The sequence below is a fragment of the Orcinus orca genome, chromosome 4 (genome assembly GCF_937001465.1).
Source record: "Orcinus orca chromosome 4, mOrcOrc1.1, whole genome shotgun sequence".
Classification (NCBI taxonomy): domain Eukaryota; kingdom Metazoa; phylum Chordata; class Mammalia; order Artiodactyla; family Delphinidae; genus Orcinus; species Orcinus orca.
The window spans coordinates 14945310-14957906 of NC_064562.1; the positions used below are offsets into that span (position 1 = coordinate 14945310).

General features: G+C 38.3%; 1 long non-coding RNA gene across 1 annotated transcript; it reads right to left on the bottom strand.

Annotated features, from left to right (window-relative positions):
- Positions 1-4424: 4424 nt before the first annotated feature.
- Positions 4425-11732, bottom strand: LOC125964249 (uncharacterized). The gene is made up of 3 exons (XR_007477051.1): positions 11680-11732; positions 5070-5120; positions 4425-4550 (listed from the first exon to the last, which is right to left on the bottom strand). It is a non-coding gene; the product is annotated as an uncharacterized LOC125964249 (long non-coding RNA).
- Between the last annotated feature and the right edge of the window lie 865 nt (positions 11733-12597).

The following is a 12597-nucleotide window of genomic DNA, read 5'->3' on the forward strand; positions in this document are numbered from 1 at the left end:
CTGCAAATACACAAAATTAAATTTAGAACTGAAAATTAAACTGAACAATGTGGGTCAATCCTTCCCAGTGTTTCTTGTCTTTTTTTCTGTTAGTCATTTCCTCTGACACTTGTTTTTCTCTGTGCCTATTATGTTCTAAACTCGTCTTCTGATGGAAGTTTTCCTGTGGTGAATAATTGAAACCAAAGTACCTAATATGATTTCTATCCATTTAAATATTAGCTTAATATTTTTTGTATTCTTTACTGACCTTTGTCAGGTTGTTCAAATAGCAATTTGCATAATCACATATTGATTCTGTATAGGAGTAGGTGATTTTGGAGAGCCATCCCTCAGGAGAGTTGGACTGAGGTGGGGTGTGGAGAATTGAGTAGGGTGGGTGCGGGCCTGGGTTTGCGGGAAGATCTGGAAGGAAAAACTTTACATCATGTCTTTTGTCCATCTGTCTCATCCAGCATTTTTAGGCAGGTTGAATATAATGAAAAGTCTATCGAGAACAACCGTAAACATGGGGAAAAATGCTTTGTGAAGAGCATATGCAAATGGGGGAGGGACAGTGTCACCCGGCATAAGTCAGATGACGTTAAGGATGGAGCTGAGGTCCTTGAACATGCTCCAGCCTCCATAGTCTGTTAGCGGCAACTGGGAAGCTGTTCCTCCGCTACCCCACTGCATGCCTGCCTGACTGGGAAGACCCTCAAAATTATGAGCCTGGGTCGACCACCTCAGGTCACTTTTTACTAGAAACTTCTGGAAAATGCTCAACATCAATTATGCTGCACATCTTTTCCTTCCATGCTAGTTTCATAATATCTGCTAAACAGGCTTCTGACAAAGTGTGTTAAGTGCTAAGGTTTGCAAGCTCTGGGTAAAAAGCTATAAAAGTCAACCTTTTCAAAGGCCCACAATGAAACCCAAAAAGTTTGTTAAAATGAGGTGCCTGATAACCTTCCTTTTTTCAGTTTTATCTTTATTTTTAATCTCATTTTTTCCTTCCTGTAGAGATATTTTTTAACATTTCACAGTAAAAGCACATTTTTTAGTGTGGAAAAGAAATTCATTACATTGGTGGTGGTAAATGTGTTACTTTATTGGTAAATTTAATCTAGTACGTCACTGCAAAATTTATGATTATATACCACAGATGAAATGATCAATTTAGCTCTGCCATGTATATAATGATAATATTCAGGCAAAAGCAAGACACCAAAAATTTTTATTCAATTCGTTTGGCCAATTTTTTCTTTTCTCCCATAGTAAATATTTGGTACATAAATTTTTGCACAATTTATTTTTAATTTTTAGAAGGGGAATTGCTGAGTAACTGGTTATATGCATTCTAAATGATAATACCCATTGCCAGACTGACATTCACAAACTCATTCTCCAGCTAATATGAGTTAATGTTAATTATTTTATTCTTTTTCAATCTTATGAGTAAAAACATCTCATAGTTGTTTTTTGTTTTGTTTTTTACTTTTAAAATCTTTTTATTGTAAAGTAAAATACATACACAGAAAACCACACAGAACAAATGTGTATCTTAGTGCATTATAATAAGGTAAACACAATCCTAACTACTAAACAGATCAAGAAATACAACTTTGTCCCCCAACCCCTGTAATTTCCCCTTAACATACTCCTTCCCTTTAAAAGTAACCACTATCCTTACTTTTTATAGTAATCCTTCCTTGCATATGTTTGTGGTTTTATTATCCAACTAGGCATGTCTAAAAACTATAGCTTAGTCTTACCCTTTTTAAAAATTGATATGTTTCTATTTGTTTCAATTTTATTTATGTTTTATTGAGGTAACACTAGTCCATAACATCATATAGGTTTCATGTGGACAACATTATATTTCTACTTCTGTATACACGACAGCATGCTCACCACCAAAAATTTAGTTTCTACCCATTACCATACAGTTGATCCCCTTTACCCATTTTACCCTCGTCCCCTACCCCTTCTTCGGTAACCAATACTGTATTCTCTGTACTCACATGTTTTTGTTTGGTTTGGCTAATTCATTTATTTTGGTTTTCTGTTTCTTTGTTTGTTTGTTTTTTATAATACACATATGAGTGAAATCATATGGTATTTGTCTTTCTCTGTCTGACGTATTTCACTTAACATAATACACTCAAGGTTCATCCATGTTGTTACAAATAGCAAGATTTCATCTTTTTTTATGACTGAGTAGAATTCCATTGTATATATGTACCACATCTTCTTTATTCATCCATCCATTGATCAACACTTAGGTTGTTTCCATATCTTGGCTATTATTAATAATTCTGTAATGAATATAAGGGTGCATGTATCTTTTTGAATTGGTGTTTTCATTTTCTTTAGATAAATACCCAGAAGTGGGATAGATGGATGTTATGGTAGTTCTATTCTTAAGTTTTTGAGAATCTCCATACTGTTTTCCATTGTGGCTATACCTATTTACACTCCCATCAACAGTGTGTGAGGGTTCCCTTTTCTCTACATCCTCTCCAACATTGTTATTCCTTGCCTTTTTATAACAGCCATTCTAATGGCCATGAGGTGATATCTCATTGTGGTTTTGATTTGCATTTCCCTAATGATTAACAATGTTGAACATATTTTCATGTGCCCATTGGCCACCTGTATGTCTTCTTTGGGAAAATGTCTATTCAGGTCCTCTGCCCATTTTTAATTAGCTTTTTGTTGTTGTTGTTGAGTTGTATGAGTTCTTTATATATTTTGGATATTAATCCCTTATTGGATATGCAATTTGCAAATGTCTCCTCTCTTTAAGTGATTTGTCTTTTGGTATTGTTGAGGGTTTCCTTTGCTGTGCAGAAGATTTTTGGTTTGATGTAGTCCCATTTGTTTACTTTTGCTTTTGTTTCCCTTGCCTAAGGAGACACATGCAGAAGGATATTGCTAAGACTGATGCCAAAGAACATACTGCTTATGTTTTCTTCTAAAGTTTCTGTAGTTTCAGGTCTTACATTCAAGTCTTTAATTTCATTTTGAGTTGATTTTTGTGTTATAGTGTGAGATAGTGATCGTTTCATTTTTTGTTTCCCACACCATTTATTGAAGAAACTATCCTTTCTTCCTTGTTTATTCTTTACTCCTTTATTGTAAATTAATTGCCCACATATGTGTAGATTTATTTCTGGACTCTTAATTCAGTTCCATTGACCTATGTTGTTATCTCTCTGTTGTTCTGCAAATACCATGCTGTTTTGATTACTATAGCTTTGTAATATAGCTTGAAATCAGGGCGTGTGATACCTCCAGGTTTGTTTTTTTTTTTTTTTTTCCCTCAGAATTGCCTTGGTTGTTTGGGGTCTTTGGTGGTTCCAGACAAATTTTAGAATTTTTTGTTCTATTTCTGTTAAAAATGTCACTGGGAGTTTGATAGGGACTGTATTGAATCTATAGATTGCTTTAGGTAACATTTTAATAATGTTAATTCTTCCAAAGCATGGAATACATTTCCACTTATTTGTGTCTTCTTCAATTTCTTTCAACAATGCCTTACAGTTTCTAGTGTACAGGTCTTTCATCTTATAGTGTTTTAAATTAGCACATCTTTGATTACAGAAAAGGTTGAACATCAAAAGGTTGAACATCCTATGTTTCTTTATCATTTATATTTTTTCTTTTGTGAATTTTCTACATTTTTTCTATTAGGGTTTCCAACTAAAAAGATGGAAAAAATTCTTATTGATTTGCAAGAATCTCTTTATATGTGTTACATATGTGCTATAGAATTACTCTTTCCCATCCTTGTGGATTCACAGTAGACAGAGTGTAATTTCCCTCCATTTGACTTAGGACTTCACCATGTGATTTCCTGTGCCTAATGTAATACCAGCAGACATGATACAGCCAGAGGCTTTAGAAGTGCTTGCACAGTTTGGATTTCCATTTTGTTCCCCTGCTCTCTGCCATAACATCATGCCCTGGGTAGCCAGTGGTCCCAGAATGAAAACATAGAGAGCCTGAAGCAGAGCTACCCCAGCTGACCTGTAGACTTGTGAATGAGGATACTAAAATGTTTGTTGTTTCAAGCCACTGAGAATTTGTTATGCAGCATTATGGCAGCACTAGCTGACTAATACAGTGCTGTAAGCTCTTTCTCTAAATATCAATGTGATCCTGTCTGCTAATTACAAGAAGGGGAGGAATTTCAAAATAAAATAACATATAGAAAATATACTGTTTTTTTTCAAGAAAAAAGGTACTCCAGGAACACTCTGTCCATGAATAGTCACCAAGGTTGGCAAGAGAAGTAATAGCTTCCAGCAAACCAGCCAATGTAGCAGAGTGTATAAGAGGCCAAGCAGAACAATTAATATTTCTTCAAGAAATACCTAATAGTTATTGTATTAGTTAAGGTTCTCCAGAGAAACAGAATCAATAGGATTTATTTATTTAAAGAGATTTATTAGAAGGAATTGGCTCATGCAATTATGGAGGCTGCAAAGTCCAAAATCTTCAGGGTGGGCTGGCAGGCTGGAGACCCAGGAGAGGTGATGCTGCAATTCCAGTTCAAAGGTCATCTGCTATAGAATCAGAAGAGCCAGTGCTACAGATGAAGTCCAAAGGCCATCTGCTGGAGAATTCTTTCTTGCTCAAGAAAGCTGGTGTTTTTGTTCTATTCAGACCTTCCACTGATTGGATGAACCCAGCCACATGAGGTAAGGTAATCTGCTTTCTTCAAAATTTACCAATTTAAATGTTAATCTCATCCAAATCTTCCCTCACAGAAACACCTAGAATAATGTTTGTCCAAATACTAGGTACCCTGTGGGGCAGTCAAGCTGACACACAAAATTAACCATCACAGTCATTTTGAGATTAATATTGACCATCAGGCTAAATTTGGTATCTTGAGAGCAAATATGAATCCAGCGTACTCAGGGTAAATAGCAAGACAAGCCAGTTACAAAGGCATTGAAATCATCAACAAGAGGGAGACAGGAGTCCAATTAGGAGACCACACACCAGTTATCTTAACAGAGAGAATTTAAGAAATAGAAATACTCACTAGTTACTGAGGGACCAAAAAGGCAAAAAATTACCTTAGAATACCACGGAGTTAGCATATGCAGGAAGCAGTTACCACTTCTGGCCTGGAGGAACAAAGGGAAAGAGGTTATTTAAACTTTTAAGCTTGAAGCAAATGTCCATGTTGCTGAAACTCAGACCCTTAAGTCCCTGGAGCTGGGAACACAGACCTCTAAGGAGTGCTGGGCAGGGGGAGTCAGCTGGAGTTAGTGTCCCTGAGCGGGCAAGGTGAGGCTGGCCTGTGAGTGTTCGAAAAACCAGGACCTGGAATCAAGGGCTACTACTGGAATGGACTGCCACTTTCAGAGTGAAGAAGTGTTGCTAGATGACACTCAGAGGTACAGCCAACAAGAAGAAACAGAAACTGTACGTTCCTCATTCCTCCTCCAGTATGAGGTCTCCCTCTAGTGCCCTCTCCTGGCAGAGCCTAATAGGCCATAGCTGGAGGAAAAAGGTGGTTCAACCACCCCCAGTCCACTTCCAGCTGAGTAAAGCAGGGTGGGTTTGTAGCTGGGAGACATTAGCTTAATAATGGCTGTGACCTCCAGAGTGGAGTAGCTGCACCCAGGAAGATGCATGAGACAATCCATTAGGAAATGGGAAGAAATCTATTTGCATTTTTTATCTAAAAAAATAAGAAAGAAAGAAAGCTTTATTCATTTTAAAGTGCATATTGATAGCGAAAGCTCTCTTTGGGAACATTAAAGGGAGAAAAATGAAAACAGAGAATGTTGCCAAGAGAAAACAAAAATCTAAACAAGACAGCAGGAGGGAAACTGGTCTGGCTAAAATGCAATGCGCTTACACTTACATGTGCAGCGGCAAGGAAGAACTAATGCAGTAACTGAGAACCTTTTTGTACAAGTAAGTCATATTTGTACTAGTGGACACTAAAGAAAATCAGATAGGCTTTGTGGATTCCTAGTGTCCAAGTGTAACATTAAGTTGGCGTGAAAGAAGGATTCTCCCTATTTCTCTGTGGGATGCAGCATGGCTCCAGCGCTCAGAAAACTGAAATATACACTCTGCCATTCCGCACACTCAAGATTTTTCAGCCACGGAAGCATCAGGACAAGCACTCTTGTCAAGGGCAGCACCGTGCTCACATTCTCTCACTGTTCAGCCACAGCAAAGAGAATAAAGAGACACTCCCTCAAGTTGTTTGTGCCACAGGCAGCAGCAACAAGGAAGCCAGGTCAGAAGAGCTGGAGTAGACTTCTTATACACAAGGTAGACACATGTTAGGGACACCTACAAAAACTGCAGGAGATTTGGGGAGAGGGAGGCTAATAAATCAGTCAGACAGAGGAAGCACTGAACCTGTTAAATTTGCATAATTAATGTTAATGTGATCTCATTTGTACCCTCATGCTGGTGGTATCAAGAGATGTGTGTGTATGTGCGGGGGTGGGTAAGGGTTTATTCTTTCATTCTGGAAACATTTCTTGAGTTCCTTCTGTGTGACCGGCACTGTTCCAGAAATCAGTGGTACAGAGATGAACAAGGCTGACAAGATCCCTTCCTTCAAGAATTACACACCGGGACTTCCGAGGTGGCGCAGTGGTTGAGAATCCGCCTGCCGATGCAGGGGACAGGGGTTCCAGCCCTGGTCCGAGAAGATCCCACGTGCCACGGAGCAACTAAGCCCGTGAGCCACAACTACTGAGCCCACGTGCCACAACTACTGAAGCCCTCGCGCCTAGAGCCTGTGCTCTGCAACAAAATAAGCCTCCGCAATGAGAAGCCCGCGCACCGCATCGAAGAGTAGCCCCTGCTTGCCGCAACTAGAGATAGCCCGCGCGCAGCAACGAAGACCCAACGCAGCCAAAAATTAATTAATTTATTAATTATTTTAAAAAGAGAATTACACACCTAAGGAGTCCCTCTGAAGTAGGAATGGCCTGGAACTTCAATTTCCTGACATGCTTGAGCTCTGTAGGTGTTACGGTTCATGTCGTCTAAGAATCCTCAATCTCTATGAACTGGCCCCTAAATTAGATTCAGAATCAAGGTAATCTCACCAAGTCTACAGCCAATTCTGTAATATTATAATGCCTGTTCCAAGCTAAACTCAAAGCACAAAGCTTTCCTCCAACTCAAGAAGTCATATATTAACTCCATTAACTCCATTCTATACATAATATTTAGAGACCTGCTGTCATCTTGAAATGAAAGATATGATTATCTAAGCTTGGTAGGAGAGTTAGACACATCAAACCATTGGTGTTCTCTTTTTCTCAATTTCTTCAGATGTAGCTTTTAAAAAACAGGGCCACTATGATAGTAGGTCTAAAAATTATTTGATAAAGTGGAATAGTGATCACTCATGTGCATAATTGATATCACTATTTTTACACTGTGGAATTCTTACACTGCTTTACATTGGATGTAAATATAATCCAAGGTAACTTTCTGCTCATCAACACTGCTTTACATCCATTCCCAGTAGGGCTGTTTTCCAGTGCTCCCAAGTAGACAATTAAAGAACAGAATGAGCAAAGCATGCATTTGAACAAATTGAACTTATACTGCGAACTCAGATACACATTCTTTTAAGGAACTGTGAAGTAATCAAACGTTTCTTTAAAAAGACATTTTTAGGGCTTCCCTGGTGGTGCAGTGGTTGAGAGTCCGCCTGGCGATGCACGGGACACGGGTTCGTGCCCCGGTCCAGGAAGATCCCACATGCTGCGGAGCGGCTGGGCCCGTGAGCCATGGCCGCTGAGCCTGCACGTCCGGAGCCTGTGCTCTGCAATGGGAGAGGCCACAGCAGTGAGAGGCCCGCGTACCGCAAAAAAAAAAAAAAAAAAAAAGACATTTTTAGGGAATCCATTTGGAAAAAGCCAAACCTCTATATATTCTAAAACTACTCATTCATTGAGATGATGAAGAATTTCTGGAGGTGGATGGTGGTGATTGTTGCACAACAATGTGAATGTACTTATGCCACAGAACTGTACACTTTAAAATGGCTAAAATGGTAAATTTATATATATATATGTTATATATATTTTACCACAAAAAGAAATACTTTAAAAGTTCATCCTGGGGCTTCCCTGGTGGCGCAGTGGTTGAGAGTCCGCCTGCCGATGCAGGGGACACGGGTTCGTGCCCCGGTCTGGGAAGATCCCATATGCCGCGGAGCAGCTGGGCCCGTGAGCCATGGCCGCTGAGCCTGCGCGTCCGGAGCCTGTGCTCCGCAAAGGGAGAGGCTGCAACAGTGAGAGGCCCACGTACCGCCAAAAAAAAAAAAAAAAAGTTCATCCTGAATAAAACCGAACTTGAAAATATTCTCCAGACTGAGTTTGAACTTTCGTCATATGTTATTTGGTTTGAGTCTTGAAAGACTACCATACCAGTGGTTCTTAGGTTCCTGCCAAAATCTTTCTGAGTGTCTTTGGCTTGGTTTTCAAGGATAACATTTATTGGCTACATAAAATATAACTCTTGTCCTTACTGACTCATTAAAATAAATGAATAAACTGCCTAAATTGAGCTCAGTTTTGAATTAAAACTCATATCCTTAGCTCCAAGAAAATGCCTATTGCCTTTCTAGCATATGTGTTCAATACTTACATTTGTATTTGCCAAACTATTCCTCTAGAGATACCATATGACTGTTTCAATTGAAACACGTTGGACTTTATTTGATGTCCAAATCTTACAAAAAAATATTTGTATGGAAAACTGGTTAATGGTTCGATGTCCATGTTCAGGCCAAGGTATGTACAACAGCTGAAATGATGTTCAGTTCTAGTCCATTGGGATCAATGTTCAATATAGAGTTGATGGTCGTATGATCCAGGAGATTATTGTCAAATACCTCAAGTAGATTCTTAAACCAACCAGGTGTATGTTTTTAATGTAAAACTGACCCCAACTTTTATCTGTCACCAACTCAGAATGTTGTTTTCCAAGATTTTTTCATGATAGGCCATAAGGTATTTTGCAGTAAGTCGAAGTTAATACATTGCTGAAAAGTTTATTTTGATTTTGTTTTTATTTGAACAATTTTCTGTTATGAACAATTTAATATAATTCCAGCAGGTTATAGGTATTTTTATTAATGTAAATGTATTTTTAATTCTGATCATACATAAAGTGATTACTATCCAACTAAATTCAAAAGGCTTGGTGCAGAAGTAAGGTTTCAATTCTTGGTCAGTGATACTTATCTTAAGGGTTCTGCTTTTTTTGTTTTCCAAATATTACATTCTTCTGTAATGTAGCTTATGGCAAACATATAAGTACTGGCAGGCTATGCAGAATGCCAACATTAATGATGATTCTGGTCAATATTTCAATCAATATTATCAAATAATCTCTGATTACATAGATCAATTCTTCAGAAAACCATGTTTGGCTTTTGTTTTGAAATGCAGTGGCTGCATTTTATGGTTTGATTAAGTTATTGTCCTTTATTTCCTCTTAATACCTATAGCTTCATAAATTACTGGCACCAGGCATTTTATAAATACTTCATATGAATTAATTTATTTAATTCTCACAACATCACTATGGGGTACGTTTTATTATTATTATCCCTATTTGATAAGCAAGGAAAATGAGCCTCAGAACTTGTCCATATGTTACAGCTAATAAATAAAAGAGTTAGGATTTGAACCCAGGAAGTCTGTCTTTAAAAGTATTGCTCTTAGTCCCTAAATTATCATACAGGCACATCCTGATAAATTTCTGCCTGTATCTAGCTTCCTTTCTTGGCTTTGCCTCTTTGTACCTTATGCTCGTATATTATAAGGCTCTTGGTTGTTTTTGTTTTGTTTGGTTTTGGCCTCTACAATACTTATTTTAGTTGGTGAAAATTATATGGCAGAGAGCTTCCCTGGTGGCGCAATGGTTGAGAGTCCACCTGCCGATGCAGGGGACACGGGTTCGTGGCCCTGTCCGGGAAGATCCCACATGCTGCGGAGCAGCTGGGCCTGTGAACCATGGCCACTGAGCCTGCGCGTCCGGAGCCAAAAAAAAAAAATTATATGGCAGAGAGCAGAAGAATGTTCCTGACTACATTGTTTTGCTCTGAGTTGCTGGGTCTTGGTCTCCTTGTCAATTGTGACTAACAGTCAATGAGGATTGCCCAGGTGGCTTTGCCTTACAGAAATCAGCTTCTGCAGAAATGAATAGAATAAAAGATATTATAAATGTATTTTTAAAGTATTCCCTATGGAATTATTGCAATTCCATGTAAAGATAATCTAGGTGAGCACTGTAATAAATACAATAAAAGCTGAGGTCCAGCATCATTCATAATTTGTCTAGAGTAAGATGAGAGTTGACAGCAAGGCTGAGAGTAGAGGCTACTTCTTTTGACCCCCCATTTAGTGCTCTTTTCATTCTGACCTCAAGAATTCAGTCTAACACTGGGTGCAGGGAAGTAAAAAGACAGTTATACAACTGGGAATGTGTTAGAGATGAGCACACGGGAAATGGAATCCAAATGGAGAGAGTAGAAAATGTTTCCCACAGGAGATGATACAGAACTTTAGAGTTGACCAGGTAAAGGGAAGGGGAGAATGCCCCCAGCAGTGACAACAGCATATATAAAAATCTTGAATCTGTGAAAGTAGAGGACCTGTTCAGAGACTGCAAGTCACCCAAACGTCTGGGTGAGCTGGAGTGTGGGAAAGAGGACGCTAGATATCGAGAGGAGAAAAAGTAAGTGCCTACGATGCCATACTAAAGAATTAAAATTTTAGCCAAACTTCTTGGGATGACATTGGAAGATTTTATACAGAGAAGCATTGCAGTTAGATTTGCATTTTAGAAAGAATACTCTGGCAGGAGAAGGCAAGGACACAAAGAGACGAGGAAACTTGCAATGCAGTGGAGAGAAAATGCAAGTTCCAGAGACAGTGAAGAAACAGTGATACTTTGGAGAACACATGCTGTAGGTGTCTGCTACATGACACCAAGACAGAAATGCAGAATGAGGAACACTCTAGGCATCACCTTGGTGAGCAGAGGTAACTGGGACATCCAAGTGGAGACACGTAGTTGGTATATGGTTTTGTGCCTCTGGAGCTCAGGAGAAGAGTCAAAAGAGAGCTAAAATGGGGTGATGGCTAGTCATCCATTCAGTAAACATCTAGTGAGCATTTACAGAGTGCCAGATACTGTGATAGGCTCTGGAATTCAGAGGTGAATTAAATCAAGCCCATCTTTGTCTCCCAGGTATTTATAGTTTGCAGAGGAGGCAGGAAAGGAAAGAATCATAGCTTCTACTATGCCACTGTGTCCAGAGCATGGTGGGGTATTCAGTTCTCTCTGGGCCAAGTTAATCTGATGCAGTGCTGTGAAGTTATATTCTCAGTCCTTGAAAAAAGAATTTGCATAAATGGTAAAGCACTAACTTGCTCAGAAGTTTCCTTCAGCATTTGATTCTAATGAATAATGCTCACTGGTAAGTTTATCTAAATTGTTGTTTCAGGAATAATAACAGTAGCTAACTTTATTGAGTATCTACTACATGTGAGGCTGTCCAGTCTTCTGAATATTTCACATATATTTTCTCATTTAATCCTTCCAAGGACCCCAGAAAGTTGGAACTATTATAATCTCTATGGTACACATGAGAGAATCAAATCACAGAAAAAGTAAGTAACTTACCCAAGGTCACCAATTAGAAAATGGCTGATCTAGGATTCAAGCATGACGATCCTGTATCTCCTCACAGGAAAAAATAAGAATAAGTTTCTTTAGGAAAGATAACAGAATGCTCTTCTATCATTAATTGTGTATTAATGTTGACTTTTGTTATTTTCCTCTTTTAAAAAATTATTTTCCTCTTTTAAAAAAATTTCGTTGTCATTTGTCTCTAGGTATTATTGTTTGGCCTGAATAAACACACCATACCTCTTCCTTTCTTTCATGTGAACTACCAGAATTTGGTAAAGTCTTTGTATTCCTCATGTCTGCGTGGAGACCTTACAGGATCTCTCTAAAAAGAAAGACCCTTTACAAAGATACTCAACTTTTTATAAAGAATTGGTTAGTAAAACATACCTATTGGGTAATTATTTTGACTGAGAGAAATATTGTAATGAAAAGTTATCATTCATTAAAGAAAAATCATTCAGCACTTACTCCTGGGTGTCAAGTACTGTCCTAGGCTCTAGAGATAAAAACTCACATAAAATATGGTTTCTGCCTACATGTTAGCAGGAAATAATGATTAAATCATTCACCTCTGGTTCCCAATAAAGATAACCTACCCACAGAACACACAGAGGGCATAACCCTTAGTGGTTGAAACTGGGGAAAGAAAAATCACACACATTTCTTAGCTAATACATACCATAATCACTTAGTTTGGTTTCCAAAATAAAGGCCGTTATTAGACCCTGAAAGCTTTTTAAAAATTTTTATCATTGATTTTCTGGGTAGTCCAGAAAGTATTACTTATAGCTTCACTCTTTTGTATAACACACCCTTAGCTTTCAAGACCTGGATCTACATTTTTGGGTGTATTTAATTGGAAGAATTTGAGAAGGATAATTATTAGCTCTTCTCTAAATGTTTGAGAGA